General features: G+C 36.9%; 1 long non-coding RNA gene across 1 annotated transcript in view; it reads left to right on the top strand.

Moving 5' to 3' along the window:
• The window catches only part of LOC138848919 (uncharacterized), a 33,794-nt gene extending 21,663 nt beyond the window's left edge, over positions 1 to 12,131 (top strand). Inside the window, exons 2-4 of the long non-coding RNA XR_016231419.1 lie at positions 1,569 to 5,260; positions 6,449 to 6,521; positions 10,661 to 12,131. This is a non-coding gene — a long non-coding RNA (uncharacterized LOC138848919). The remainder of the gene's footprint in view (positions 1 to 1,568; positions 5,261 to 6,448; positions 6,522 to 10,660) is intronic.
• The last annotated feature ends 3,934 nt before the right edge of the window (positions 12,132 to 16,065 follow it).

The raw sequence follows: 16,065 nt of genomic DNA, 5'->3' as shown, positions 1-16,065 counted from the left end.
ATGGATCAATCTCTACTGAAGAAAAGATTTCCACCTTGTTTCTAGTGTCATATCGCACACAAAAATGCAATTCTGAAATTTTTGTGAAAATATGAACATAAATTCAAAGTCCTAAAGCTTACTTTTCTGCACCATTGACAATGTTAAAGGCATTTTTATGTATTGTTATTATTTCTTTTTTTATGAAAACCCAGTGAGGGTTCTGTGGAAACTTTTTAAATCTCAGTCCACCAATAATGAGGAAACTGAAGTTTTAGGAGTGAAGGTGTCTGTGAAAATTACATGGTTATTGAACAAAGAAGGATGCCAGCAAGTCCAAACTCAATCAGCTCAGAGAAAATGAGAAATTGTAGGTTCAAGCACTTTGCCTAAATTTATGCCCTAGTCCTTCAATCTCCTCTTTTTTAATGTTATTTGGGTTGGCACAATAAATATAACAATGTGATTCATGTGAACATGTCTATTGTAATGCCTCGCATTTGGTAGGTATGACCATCAGCTTCTCATTTTGGCCCATCTTGAAGTCCACTGGGCAGTCAGCAGGACAGATAGTGCTGGAATGAATGTCCTAGTGTAGCACCACATTGCTCACTGCCTCTGATAAATGATACTGATAAGGCTCAAGAAACTATTTTTAGTGGCATTGGCCACCTGTGTCATGGAAAATTTGTAACTTATCAAACAGCAAAATGGGAAACTTAGAAGGTGACAGGGTATTTTATAGAACCAAATGTTCCAATTTTCAGCACATTTCACAAAGTGCTTTTTTGTGTCTTCATTTCCTTTTCTGTGAGTCTGATTTTTTTAATGCGTCCTCTGTCAGTCTTACTCCAGCTTAGATTTCAGAGCCTTGCAATTTCCTCTTCTGACCTCCGAGTGACAGCGTCATCATTGTTCCTGAGAATGTGATGATGCTGGCATGACAAACCTTCCCAGGGGAGGGACACTCACTTGTTCGGGAGCATTTGTTTTACTTCAGTGAACACCAGCAAGAATGACTTCAGAGCAGACCTCACCGTTATCTTGAAAGTATTGACTCTTTTTTTTTTTTGCCAGAGAAAAAGAGAAAAAGAAAGCTCTCCCCTCTCCTCCATCATTATGTTAGTAATTTACACCCACTACACGATCCTCTTCTGTACACAGATAAATCGAGGACATTTTCTGGAAATGCATAGGTCATGAAATCCTGAAGTTTCAAGACTGCAAATGATTTCAAGATTTCTAGTTCAAGGTTTCAAACTGAAATGCCTATAGAAGCCAAGCAAGTGACATTAGTGAAAATAACAATGCTAACAACCATGATTTTCTAGGGCTAGTCATTATAAAATGCCCAGAATAGATTTCTTTATTAACAGAAATACAATTTCATTGAGATAGCAACTTACCCAGTTAAAACACCTCCTTAGAAGCCCTTGTATCTTGTGATGATCATGCAATATAGTTGTGGCCTACAACATAAAAGGGGGAGTATAAAGGGTAGATCCATTGGGAAAACTGTAGTCTCTGGATGGAAGAAACACATGTTTGCACTTTTTGTCCTTTTTTTTTTTTTTTTTTTTTCCTTTCAGAACATGCTGGAGATGTCTGGAAACACAGCAGCCATTTTGCGAACTTGGGCACAAAAGACAGACACTGAAGATGGTAAAGAAGAACTCAGGCAACATGTTTTTAAAAAATACTTCTTAAGTTGCAAGCATTAGGGAGACAGCAGGGGTTTATCTTCAGGGACCCTGAATTCTAGCATGTGAGAGTGGATGAGAAACAGACAGTAAGGGTGCCAGGTACTAATAAGTTATATGAAGAAATAGGAAGGGTGATAAGATGGTAGATATTAATATGAGTGCCATACTAAGTTAATAGGGTAGAAGGAGTGATCTCTGTGCAGGGTGGCATTTGAAACAGAGACTCCTTAAAAGGTAACTGGAATATTCACAAAGCCATAATAGCAACAATTCTGGCATCCAAGTTTTGAAAAATCCTAAACAAAATGTCTTCCACTTGGTGAATTAGATGGCATATCAGCATTTTAAAGACTACAAGAAGTCCTGAGGTAAACTTATATATTTACCTTTGTTTAACTCAGAATAACTCAGATCCACTGCAGCCTGGTACTCTTTGTTGGCACTGGACAAATAAAGCACCTCTAGAATAAGTCTAAGTCACAGTCTTTGGGAAATGCTGGCTGTGCTTACTTTAGGAGAGAAGCAATCAACTACTGCCGAGGCCCCCTGGGAATTCACGGAAGCTGACTGATCTGTTCAGTTCTCATAAATAAACATTTTTATTCAAATAATGTTAGGGTCCCAGATCATGATGTTCTTTTATTCAGCAAACAAAAATAAACAAATCAAAAAGATGAAATTATAATGAAAGCTAGTGATACCAAAGTAAATATAAGAAGTAGAGAGTAATGGTAAATATATATGTACATATATGATCAAAAAATCCCTACTATTTCATAGAGGATAATGCTTTTCCCTGATGCCACTAAATATTTTGCTTTTGCTTCTTTTACTGTATTTCTGTATTGTCCCACCATTTCTAAGTATTTAGAGTGTGTTTCCCTGGCTCTCGGTTAGTATACTGTGTATTTCTTGGAAACATGGACACAATTCTGTTCTTTGATTCTAAATGTCAAATTCAGGGTATGGTACATGGTGTTAGGTTAAATTAGTAATAAATACAATTTATAACATTATACATCAACTAATTAATATTATGAATCATTATATATTTTTTTAAAGATTTATTCATTTATTTGAGAGGCTTAATTACAGAGACAGGGAAGGAGTAGCAGAGAGAGATTTTCCAACTGCTGATTCACCCCCAAAATGACCACAGTGATTGGGGCTAGACCAGGCTGAAGCCAGGAGCCAGAAACTTCTTCCATGTCTCCCACATGGGTGCAGGAGCCCAAAGACTTGGGTCCCCTTCCACTGCTTTCCCAGGGAAGTTTTGAGTGGAAAGTGGAGCTGCTGAGACTTGAACTGGCACCCTTAGGGGAGGCTCCCATTACAGATGATGGCATAATCCGTTAAGCTATAATCTTGACATCAGTAGCTTTTTTTTAAAATTCTAGAGATGATTCTAATAGACCACAAGTAATGGAACTATGTTATATTAATCAAATATTTAAAAACACGAGGGATCCTCTGAGTGCAAACAATCAAACGAAGAGGGCATTTTTGTAGGCAGAATGGTCAATAAAACATACAAATGGAGATACACCAGATCTGAGGATGTGTTGGCTTAGCCTCAGCCTGCTGACATAAACCATAGCATTAATCCATGGGACAAAGGTATCTATGTTACTATATATATTCTTTTTATGTCACACATGACTTCATAGTACATTCATTTTATGTTTATTCTTATATTCTAATTCCTTCTAATTATATTTTATAAACAATATATACTTAACTGCCTTTAAAAAGATAATATAAGTGTTCCCTGAACACCTTTAGAAGGCCAGGGAGGACTCAGTCTCTTTTATTCTTTAAAAAAAAAAATGATGTAAATTTAAATAACCTGTTCTGTTTCCTTTCTCTTAGGGAAAACCTACAGGACAAAAGTTTGTGTGCTGTGGAGGTCTATTTGCTGGATGGTGCCACTGACTTTCCTGATATATTATTAATATAAAATCCCCTTTTACCAAGCAGTCTCTATGTTAGGAAGAATAATGGTGATCTGCATCGTGCCACGTTCCAACATGGCAGTGGAGTGTTGGGTTTGACTAACTCTAAATCCAAACTCTGGTCCAGAGCCTATTTGCTGCAACCAACAGCTCAGCTGATCACCCTCAGCAAGTTATTCTTTGTCACTCAAATCAACTTTGCATTTTACCTCTTACTGAAGCACAGTTCACTGATGCAGACAAAAGAGGTTTTCTTGTATCTCTTAATGAATGCTTTCTGCAAAGTATTCCCCAGAGTCACTCTCCATGGTTTTTACATACGTCAATCAGTTTCTGAATGCTTATTGAGCATATAGAGTAGAACTCGATTAACCTCAAATGTTTCTATTTCATATATGACATAGTCAGGTAGCCTGTAAACTTTTCAAGGGTGCTAAACCTGCCTTAAATACTGATTATTTAATCTTGATAGTGGTAGAGTACTGTCAGCATTGTAGTAAATCAGTAAGTACATCTTAATACTTTGCCTACCTATCAAACATGCTTAATCATTTCTTCTTTCTTACTTTAAAGCCCTTGAAACAATCTCAATCCTACAGAAAAGCAGAAACAACATTTTTTTTTTTACAGGCAGAGGGGACAGTGAGAGAGAGAGAGATAGAAAGAAAGGTCTTCCTTTGCCGTTGGTTCACCCTCCAATGGCCGCCACATCCAGTGCGCTGCAGCAGGCGCATCGCGCTGATCCGAAGCCAGGAGCCAGGTGCTTCTCCTGGTCTCCCATGTGGGTGCAGGGCCCAAGGACTTGGGCCACCCTCCACTGCACTCCCAGGCCATAGCAGAGGGCTGGCCTGGAAGAGGGGCAACCAGAACAGAATCCAGCGCCCCGACCAGGACTAGAACCCGGTGTGCCGGTGCCGCTAGGTGGAGATTAGCCTAGTGAGCCACGGCGCCGGCCCTGAGTAGTTCTAATAATGTTTCCTTCACTGCATTTGATACATTACGGTCAATAGATATACAATCAAAATATCCAATATTGGCAATTTTGCCTCCCTTTTTTCCCCATCCTTATACCTCTTCCTTTGTTATTTTATTTTCTTATGATCTGGGAGAGATTTAAAGAATTACATTAGAAATGATGGTAGTGGAATTCTAAGTTGGTCTCTGTTTTAATGTGATGTGAGACAATGGTTGAATCTGTTTTTGTCACATTAAAGAAAATATACCTGACCAATTTGACATAAAGTTTCAACCAAATGGTTCGAACTTTTATCAAAAGCCTTCATTATCTATCCAGAGACTATTATGTGTTTCTTCTTTAACCTATTAATATGATAAGTTGCATAAGTACATAAGCAAATATTCTAATTTTAAAATACGTTTGCCTTCTTTAATGAACTTTATACATTTTTATTTTATTCTACATATTTTATACATTTTACATATTTTAGGCTATTTAATTCAATACTGTGTTACATTTACGTGATACTGGTTATGGAATGTGTGCACTTTTCAGTGTTCCCTTTATACAGCTCTGTGTTTAAATGCCCAGGATATTGCTTGGAATTCCAACTGATTTTTCAATGACACTTGTAATGAAACTACTGAGGCATTCAAAGATTTAAACTGGTAAGACCATAAATTGGCAGTAGCATCTTTTTTCTATCAGCAAGTTGCTATAATTCTTGGTTCTTTCCTTTACTCTCTGACCACACATTTTAGATGAAGTTTCCATGACACAAATTAATCATGTATTTAGGATAATGAGAGATCTCCTGGATAGAGATGTACTATTCAATTGATACTGATCTTTTCCTTCCCAAATTATCTTGGTAGCTGCCAACAATAAATTTAAAGAACACATTAATGTCTGTACTCAATATTGGCATGTATAAACATTTTAATAAACTACCCTGAATGATGGAGAAAAGCAAGTTGGCAAGCAACCAAGGCATTGTGTTCCAGAGCCAAGAATGTGATTCTGGAACATTTCCATTGTGGTTTTCACTTCAGAGTAATTTGTACAATTTTGAAAGCAGGCTATAAAACTCTGTGTAGGAACAGGTTACCCAAGGTAACTCTTCCATCAAATAAGAAAGGGGAGTAATAAGTTTACATTCATAGGAGAACACGTGTTAGCAGCTATTAGGGTTAATAAGGAAAACAGAAAAGTGTTTCACATGTGGTTGTATGTTTTACATATATACATGTGTGCTTGTAAAAATATGTATATTATGTCAGTAAAATAATATGATGTAATTATTATTCAGTGGGTACAAAGTTACTTTGTATATGTTTAAACTATTATCTACTAATATGTTGATAGCATAGACAAAAGATAAATAACAACTCAGCTGTTCTTAAAAAAACACTTTTTAATAGACTATTCAGATTCAGATTCTATTATGGAGAAGCCTTGTCTGCAAAAGGCAAAATATACAGAGTTTAGATGAAATGAGATTTTTACATAAAGGAATTCATAATTGTACAAGCCAAGGACTGTCATTGCTCACCATGGATGTTCAGAATCCAAGTCCAAGAATTTATTATAAGACATTGAGTATTTTTATTTATAATCCTGTCCCTTAGCTGCAATTGGAAATTTGGAATGAGAATAAATGTGGATTGAGAAAGTTAAAATAAGTTGTCAGTCAGTAATGTCTTCTGCAAAGCAGGGCTCAGCAAACTTGTAAAGCTGGGTAAATTTGTATTTTCTCAGTGTTTGACTCCTCCTAGTCCCTTTTGTACCACTCTTGTGTTTCAGGAAGGAAAGTCCTCTTCTTTAACCTCTCACTGCCTTATCAAACTTCCTCCCAGGTTTTACATTCAGAAAGTGAGGATGAGATTCCACCTTTATGGGGCAACATTCTGCATCAGCCAATCTGGCCAGGTAACACTTGACGGTGATATTAATCACACCCATGCTCTGCAGCAACCATAGTTCTGTCTCTGCAAAGTAAACTCTGCATTTTCTTGCCAAAGAGGAAAAAAGTGCTCTTGTATCTTTGTAGGATTTAAAACCATAAATTAGAAAAAATGTAACTCAAGAAGAGGCAATAGAGGGTCAAACCCAACATGTAGACATAATTCTGAATTGGGAGGTATAGAAAGTTTGGGGAAGCAGAGCAGGAATCAGATTCCTCTAGAATCTTTCAAAATCTATCATATATCTATGACTTTACTGACTTACTTTCAGGAGTTTACATTAATAATTAATTTTTTAATTTTTAAAAATGTGATAAAGATATTTCTTTCAAAGACAAAATAACAGTCAGAGCCAAAATTAACCTCCAAAATTGTTAGGAATTTTTTCCATCTTGTGAGCAGAAATAGTGGAATGAATGGCAACACTTCATTATATCCCAGAAACGAATGCTCAAGCAGCCATCTTACTGCATCAAAGTAGGAAGAAATTGCCATGCGTCCCACCATTCATAGTTTTAGCTGAGACATCAGCTAAAAGTCAGTTACCCCCTTATTTTTCTTCAGACTGAGGGCTGACCAGGGTCTGAGCAACTGCCAGGCTTGGAGAAGGGAAACCTCATTGCTTCCCTTCTGTCCTCCACCTCCACAGAGTGCCACACTCAGCAGCAAAACTTATGTGATGTGTGCCTCTCTTCTGCTCCTACTAGAGTCAGGGCATCAGGTTGGACAAAAGGCAGATCCCCTGCATACCTCAGCTGTGGGAGTTATGCGACATTAGCCCAGAGCTATGCTCACACACTGTTCATGAGTCAGGGGATACATCTTAACTTATGGGGGTTAACACCAGAAGCATCCCTTATAAAAGCCACTCCAACCATGGAAGATCTGGATAATGACCCCACTATGTCATGCAACTCCAGACTGTAACAAGCAGCCCAAAATTTCTCAATGCCTCTGGAATTTACTTTGTGGACCAAAGAAAGAACCTACTTGTATTCTACCTCTTTTGACTCACACCCTCCAGAGCAAATCTCCTGTATACCTTGTAGTAACTCTGTAGCGGTTGAGCAGTGTGTTTAGTTCATATCCCCTGGTCTGAGGACTAAGGCTGTTGGTGTTATAAACCACAGCACCAGTTGGAGTCTCCCAGCAGGACTTGATAAAGGGTCCACCTGCATCACACAGTCCTCAAGCCACATCAGCTGCTGCCATAATCCCCAGCGTCATGAGCTTTGTCTCCTCCAGCACCAAGATCAAGGCCCTGGCTATCACAGTCACCAGGAAGACTGACACTAAATTCTCTGTGGACTAAACATACACATCCTAAAAAACCCATATTCATCCCAAAGCTACATTTTTCTCTCTCCAAACTACAGCAAACTTCCAATTCTTAAGCCAGTCCAAAGATGTTTGTGGTATTCATTTATTTGTCATGTTGATCAAATGAACACAAAAATAGGGGATGGAGTTGGAAGGCAGACTAGGAATTAAGATGAATGCTACAGAAATATGTTGTGGTTTTACATGAAGCATAAAATCTGTGGTCCAACACTAAGCATTGATTTATGAATAAAGTGCTACTTGAATAATAATTTAATTTAGAAATATTTGGAATTCTTAATTTCTTAGCTATTATTTTTCACTTTCAACTTCACCCTCATATTTCCCCTGGTCATTCAGTTGGACTGGTAATCAACTTTTCCTGAAAGTAGTTTTAAAGAACTTTTGCAAACTATTGTTATGGTCCCCATTTAAATCTTTTAAAATGTTCTCAACACAACCCATGTTAGTTTGTGTTCACTGCCTCTTCACAAAGACACCCTTCCACATTTGGCATTCTGTATTTGTGATTCATTTATGGTACTCTTCTTGTGGCAGTAACTTTTACTTCTACAATTATTGATGAGTACTATCATCTTTTGAACTGGAACATTTGATTTTATAATTTCAAGACATCACTTTTTGTTACGTCTTTCAGTTTTCATGACAATGGCAAAATGTGTCAAGATGTTAGAACAATTGTTTCCACTGAAAATTACATAAAAAGGAACTGATAAGAAATACTTGGTCCTCTTTTTCAGTGAAAAATGCAGTAAAAATGTCTAAGCATTCTAACTCTAGTTGCAAGTAGAATATTTGTTTCTTTTTTTGAAATTTTTTTCATGTTTTTTGATTTTAATTTCTAATTAGTTTTTAACAGATTCAATATAGTTCATAGATGCAATTATAAGACTATAATGATATTTCTTTCCTTCCTCTCTCTCCCACACTTTCCCCTCCCTTTTTTTCTTTGTTTAGATTTTTTTTTAGATTTATTTATTTGAAAGGCAGAGTTACAGAGAGGCAGAGATAGAGAGAAAGAAAGAGGGGTCTTCCATCCAATGGTTCACTCCTCAAATGGCTGCAATGGCCAGAGCTGTGTTGATCTGAAGACAGGAGCCAGGAGCTTCTTCTAGGGCTCTCACGTAGGTGCAGGGACCCAAGGACTTGAGCCATCTTCTACTGCTTTCCCATGCCATAACAGAGAGCTGGATCAGAAGTGCAGTAGCTGGGACTTGAACCAACACCCATATGGGATACCTGCACTGCAGGCTGTAGCTTTACCCGCTGTGCCACAGCACTGGTCCCTCTTTGTTGTTTTCGAGATAACATCTTTTAAATTTACATTACTGTAAAAAGGCTTAATGCTTCACCATATAAGTTCAACAAGTAAAAAAGAAAAAGTCTCTAGTTTAGTGGTAATATATACAATATATAAACAATAATTGAATGGAAAAATGACCATTTCACTCATATAAATTTTAAAGTAATCACAGATTTTAAAATTATATGAAATCTTTACTTAATGCATACTAAACTGATCCTCTGAAAAAAAAAAAAAAAAGAAAAGAAACTATCAACTCCCAACTTGACTCTCACTGGGATTAAACATGACAATAGGTCTGATCTGATTTCATCATCATTAAAAAAAAATTATCCATTATTTTTCACTTTATGTTTCTGTGTGGGAGCAAACTGTTGAAATCCTTACTTAATGTATACTAAGCTGATCTTCTGTATATTAAGATAATCGAAAATGAATCTTGATGTGAATGGAAGGGGAGAGGGAGTGGGAAAGGGGAGGGTTGTGGGTGGGAGGGACGGTATGGGGGGGAAGCCATAGTAACCCATTATTCGTACTTTGGAAACTTATATTCATTAAATAAAAGTTAAAAAAAATCCTAAATACAAAAAAAAATTATATTAGTATAACATTATTAACCATTGGTTTGACAAAGATGTTAAATGAGATTTTACAAAACTATGTTTGCAACTATACTGATGCACAATTTCTTGCTTCCTTTCTTTCCTTTCTTTCATTTGCTTCCTTCCTTCCTTCCTTCCTCCCTTCCTTCCTTCCTCCCTTCCTTCCTTCCTCCCTTCCTTCCTTCCTTCTCTCTCGCTCCCTCTCTCCCTTCCTTCCAGTTCTTCTTTCCTTTCTTTCCTTCATTCTTTTCATCTTTCCTCCCTCCCTCCCTTTCTTCCTCTTTCCTTTCCTTTTTTTAATTTTAGCTTCCACATTGAAAGGAGAACATGTATTTGTCTTTCTGGGTTTAGCTTATTTTACAAAACATGATGTCCTCTAGTTGTTTCCATTTTACTGCAAATGGTAGAATTTCATTCTTTTTATACAAGAATAATATTCCATTATGCATATGTACCACATTTCCTTTATCCATTCATCTGATGATGGATACCTTGGTTGATTCCAAATTTTGGCTATTGTGAGCAGTGTTGCTATAAACATGATATGGAAGTGCCTCTTTGATACACTATGCTCATATCTTTTGGGTATATACCCAGTAGTCAGATTGTTGAATTACATGGCAAGTCTATTTCTAGTTTTTCAGGAAATCTCTGCATTGTTTCCACAGTGGCTGGGCTAATTTTCATTCCCATCAACAGTGTATAAGTGTTCCTCTTTCTCCTCATCCTTACCAACATTTGCTACTCCCTGTATTTTGGAGTTTAGCCACTCTGACAGAGATGAGGTTGTGGGGAGCAACCCGGACTAGATTGAGTTGCTGGAATTAGGACTTATTCTATGCATCTGCTCTCCCACAGTATGGCGCTGGGAGAGGAGAAAACAGCTTCTACGCAGCTGCCTCTTGCCAACTTGAGTGATGACCTCCAGGAGCTGATCCTGCTCCTGATTGGAGGAGAGCAGCGTACTCCGCGTGTGGGCAGCCGAGTTGGGATTGGCGGAAGAGGACTATAAAGGAGGAGAGAGACAACATGCACCAGGAACATCTAAGGGGAACATCTATCTGAAGGAACACCTGTGCAGCCCCTGAGAGAGCCGGCCAGCAGTATGCCGCTCCCCCGCGGAAGTGGGGAAAGTGGCCAGGGGGAACCGCCCTTCCATGGAGGTGGAAGGAACGGCAGCCAACCCGGGAAGAACCAGCAGCAAACCCGGGGAGGGCCGAGCAGACAAAAGAACAGTGCAGGGTCCTGTGTCGTTCCTCCACGAAGATGGGGAGCGACATGAGGTGATCTCATTGTGGTTTTGATTTGTATTTCCCTTATAGCTAGTGATGTTGAGCATTTTTTTCTTTTGTATCTTGGCCATTTGTGTTTCTTCTTTTGAGAATCCTCTTTAAGTGTCTTTTTTAATTGTCTTCTGGTCTTTTGTGATTCCATATAAATTCTAGAATTGTTTATTCTAATTCTGTAAAGAAGGTAGTTGGTGTTTTGATTGGGATTGGATTGCTTTAGGTAGTATAGAAATTTTAATGATATTGATTCTTCAGTTCCATGAGCAAGGAATATATTTCCATTTTTTGTGTCCTTCATAATTTGTTTTATCAATATTTGATAATTTTCATTATATAGATCTTTCACTTCTTTGGTTAAATTTATTCCTATTTTTTTTCTTGATTTTTGTTTTCAGTGAGTTAATCACTAGCTACATAAATACTACTGTTTTTGTATGTGTATTATGTAACCTGCTCCTTTACTGAACTGGTTTATCAATTCTAACAGCCTTTTTGATGGAGTGGTTAGGTTTCCTGTGTACAAAATAATGTCATCTGCAAACAGATAATTTGACTTCCTCTCTTCTAATTTTTATGTTATTTCTTTATCCTCCTTAGTTGCTCTTGCTAAAACTTCCAGTACTGTATTGAATAAGGGTGGCAAAAGTGGACATGCCTGTCTTGTTCCAGACCTCAGTGGAAATGCATTCAACATTTCCCTATTCAGTACGTTATTGGCTATTTGTTTGTGATATATAGCTTTTATAATTTTGAGGAATGTTTCTTCATTCCAAATTTGTGGAGGATTTGTTATCATGAAGGGGTGTTGAATCTTATCAAATGCTTTCTCTGCTTCTACTGAGAGGACTATATGTTTTTTTCTTCATTCTATTGATGTGATTTATGATATTTATTAATTTGCTAATGTCAAACCATCCTTACATTTCTAGGTTAAATCCCACTTGATGGTGTTTTATGATCTTTTGATATGTTTTAGATTCAATTTGTGAGTGTTTTGTTGAGAATCTTTGCATCTACGTTCATGAAAGATCTATAGTTTTCTTTTTGTATTGTGTCTTTGTTCAGTTTTGATATCAAAGTAATGCTGTACTCTGTATGTGGTCAGGGAGTGTTTACTGAGGATACTGTACACTGTGACAGATACGACTTTATCAAAAAGTTAAAATCTGTTAATGACACGCCAATAAGTCACATAGGCATAGTCTAAAGAAAAAAACTGTTAGAAGGAAAACAAAAACACAACCAAAAACTAACAACAAGTATCTCCACAATTGCCTAAAAATAAACCCAGAAATTCGAGGAACAGGAAGACAACAGGAAATCCCCAAAGGAAAACAACAACACTACAATACTAGAATGTGAAGACAAAGAGATTGAAGAAATGCCAGAATTGGAATTCAACAAATTGATTGTCCATCAATTGAAGACTAGATAAAGAAACTATGGGTTAGGTACATCACAGAATACTACACAGCAGTGAAAAAAATGAAAGCTTGTCTTTTGCAACAAAATGGATGCAATTGGAAAACATTATACCTAGTGAAATAAGCCTGTCCCAAAGGACAAATACCATATGTTCCCCTAATCTGTGTTAATTAACAGAGTACCTAAAAAGTAATTTACAGAAGTGAAATTAACACTTTGAGGTGCAATGATTTTGAACAGCTCTTGTCTAGACTGTTGGGGAAAATTTTTTTCCACACTATTTTTTGAACTCTTTTCTTGGTGTAGGGTTAATCATGTGTGTAAAGTTAATTGAAAATAGTTTTAGTAAAAACCAAAAATGGTAATAGGGAAGGGAGGAAGAAGAAAGCTGGGAGGTGAGTAGGCTAGGAAAAATCACTATGTTCCTAAACTTGTATTTATGAAGTTAATGAAGTTTTTATACCTTAAATAAAAGATTTATGGATACAAAAAGTCTTTTCTAATAACATGAGAAATCAATATGATGTCCAAAATGGAGATTTTGGAGGAGAAATGTGTGGGGCAGGATAGGAGAACAGAGCTAAACATTTTCTTTTCCCCTGCACTTTCATTTTGGTTTACAGTTTTCATTTTTCCTTCAGAATGCACCTTAAGGAGAGTTTTTTTAAAAAAGTTTATTTATTTGAAAATCAGAGTTACACAGAGAGAGAGAGAGAGAGAGAGAGAGAGAGAGAAGTCTTCCATCAATGGTTCACTCCCCAATTGACCACAGCGGCCGGAGCCGTGCATAGCCAAAGCCAGTAACCAGGAACTTCTTCTGGGTCTCCCATGCAGATGCAGGAGCCCAAGCATTTGGGCCATCTTCCACTGCCACTACTTTTCCAGGCCATAGCAGAGAGCTGGATCGGAAGTGGAGCAGCCAGGTCTCGAACCAGTGCCCATAATGGATGCTGGCACTTCAGGCCAGGGTGTTAACCCACTGTGCCACAGCGCTGGTCCTCTTAAGGAGAGTTTTATCAAATGGTCTACACGTTGGACAAGATGTATGTAGAGCCACATGGGAGGTAGCACTCCAGAATGGAAGAAAAATTGCCAAAGGATGTGTCCCAATGAGGTAGCATTGATAAACCATCAAGAAACAGGAACCACATTCCTTCCTCATAATCTGAAATCAAGAAAGATTTTGGTAGGTATTCCTTTGCCCTTAATGCAAATATCAACTGACAGTATGGAAAGAATGTAATTTATATAGCATGATACCCACCATAGTTAATTTCATGGGCTAGGGAACGAGAGAAATTTGGAGAATCCAATCTCTATTCTTTACCAGCTGTCTGACTTTGGACTGGTTACTCAATATCTCTGTGCCAACACATCTCATCTTAAAGTGAAAATAGTAATGTTCTCTTATAGCTGTGGTGAGTATTAAGTAAAATGATTAGTTTACCAGCATCTAGCACAAAGTTGGTACCCATAGCTGCAAGATAAACGTGAATTATCATAATTATTATTATTACTATGGATTAGGATTATTAGAATCAATAATGTCAGAACAAGAAATATTTTCCTTAATCCCAATTTCCTATTTTCTCTTGATTTACCTTTTTCAAGGAACTCAGAATATTCCAATAAATAGAAATTTTTAATCCTAAGTGGTTTTTATTTAATCATGAAATATGAACTAGCTTTTATCAGTGGAACATAATTAAAATTCACTTTATAAACCTATTCTTTTTCTTCACGGCTTAATAAAATTCTTCAGGGTGTTATAAATCTCACCTTTAGGATCTCAAGTTCCAATTTGTACAAACTAATAAAAAAGTAATTATAAGAAACAGTCAACCTCCAATATGAACTAAAATGAAATATCTCTTATCCAGTAACAAGTGAATGTTAGGCAATTTAAAGAAAGTGTTGCATTTATTTTATTTTTTTTCTGTTAAATGATAGAGTGATTACAAACAAATTTATAGTATATAGTTCCATGAAACTATTGTAATTTTTTAAAAAGATGATCTTTGAAAATCTAAAACCCATATAGGCCATCAATAAGAACACCAGACATCTTTATGTATTTTTTTTGTAATAGTCACTAAAATAAAACAAAGAAACACTTCTTTCCTAATGGAAGCTATTACTCAGTAATTGTTAATAGATCATCTCTGGATTGCAGGAATGTCTCCAAAATTTTTATTCCTGAACTTTTCAGTAAGAGGTTTGATAAACTTAGAGGTATAAGAGATCTTCAAATTACTCCTTGAAAATGCACATTATGAACAACTCATAAATTTCAAATATTTATTCAACTAAAATCAATTTCTTTCAGTTCTATTCTTCCACAAACATTTTGAAGTACCCCTGTATATCACAATATTTTTTCTTGTCTTGGCCATAGGAGGAGCATATTAAATGCTTATTAAAGGGACAAATAAGTGAGTGAGTGACTTAACAAGTGCTCTGCATAGGTGTTCAAAGCCTGTTTAAGTGTCAAATTTATTGACTTCATGGCAGGCATTTGGAACAGCAGTTCAGCCACAGGTTGGATTGCCCACATCCCATATCAGAGCACCTGAGTTTAAGTCCTGGCTTGGCTCCCCATTCCAGCTTCCTAGTAATATTTATCCTGAGATGCAGCAGGTAATGGTTAAGTAGTTGAGTCCATGCCACCCACAAGGTGGTCTGTTTTAAGGTATGGCTCCTGACCCACCTCTGGCCATTGCAGTCATTTGGAGAGTGGATTAGCAGATGAGAGTTCTGTCAGTCTCTGTTTCTCTTCCTTTCACATAAATACATAATTTTTAAAGATTGACAATTTCTTGCCTCTTATGCACAGTTGTCCCAGAGATATAAAGAAGTGTCCATACTTGAGAAAAAAAAAGTGGAATAATCTTTTTTTGTTAATCAATTCAGATCAACACTGCCAGGTCTCATAATAATATAACCATTTTTTGATCAGCTTTACCCAGCCTGTTACATCACCCCCTGTGCAGCCTCCCATCCAAATATCCTCCAAGAGGCAGTCTAAACTCTGTAGTCAGATCAGTCTTCTACCTCACTCCTTTACCTCAACTTGTCCACGTTCTTTTCATATACATGAAACCTCAAAGTCACAATCCTGGAGTCATGCATCCAGAAGTAAATAGATGTGCTTGGGTTTGAATGCATCTCCCAAAAACCTATGTGCTGGAAACTTAGTCCCCAAATTCATGTGTCATTGTTGTTTGGAAGTGGGGCCCTTGGGAGATAACTAGGATTAGATGAGGTCATGAGGTTGTTACCTCATGAAAAGATTAGTAGTTTTGCAAGAAGAGAAGAATCAAGGTAGCATACTTCCTTTCTCTTCTGTGTGATGTTGTCCATCAGCACATTAAGCTGAACTTTTGCTGACATCATGTTTTGGGACTTCCAAGTATCCAAAGCTGTGAGAAATACATTTATTTTCTTTACAAAGTATCTAGTTTCAAATATTTTATGGTCCATTTGTCACTTATTATTATCCTTATAAATCAATAAATTTACATTGGGTATTTTTTTACAGATTAATGCTGG

Source organism: Oryctolagus cuniculus, chromosome 3, assembly GCF_051225735.1.
Source record: "Oryctolagus cuniculus isolate XC-2025 breed Fujian yellow rabbit chromosome 3, ASM5122573v1, whole genome shotgun sequence".
Classification (NCBI taxonomy): Eukaryota; Metazoa; Chordata; class Mammalia; order Lagomorpha; family Leporidae; genus Oryctolagus; species Oryctolagus cuniculus.
This window is presented reverse-complemented; position numbering and strand designations above follow the sequence as displayed.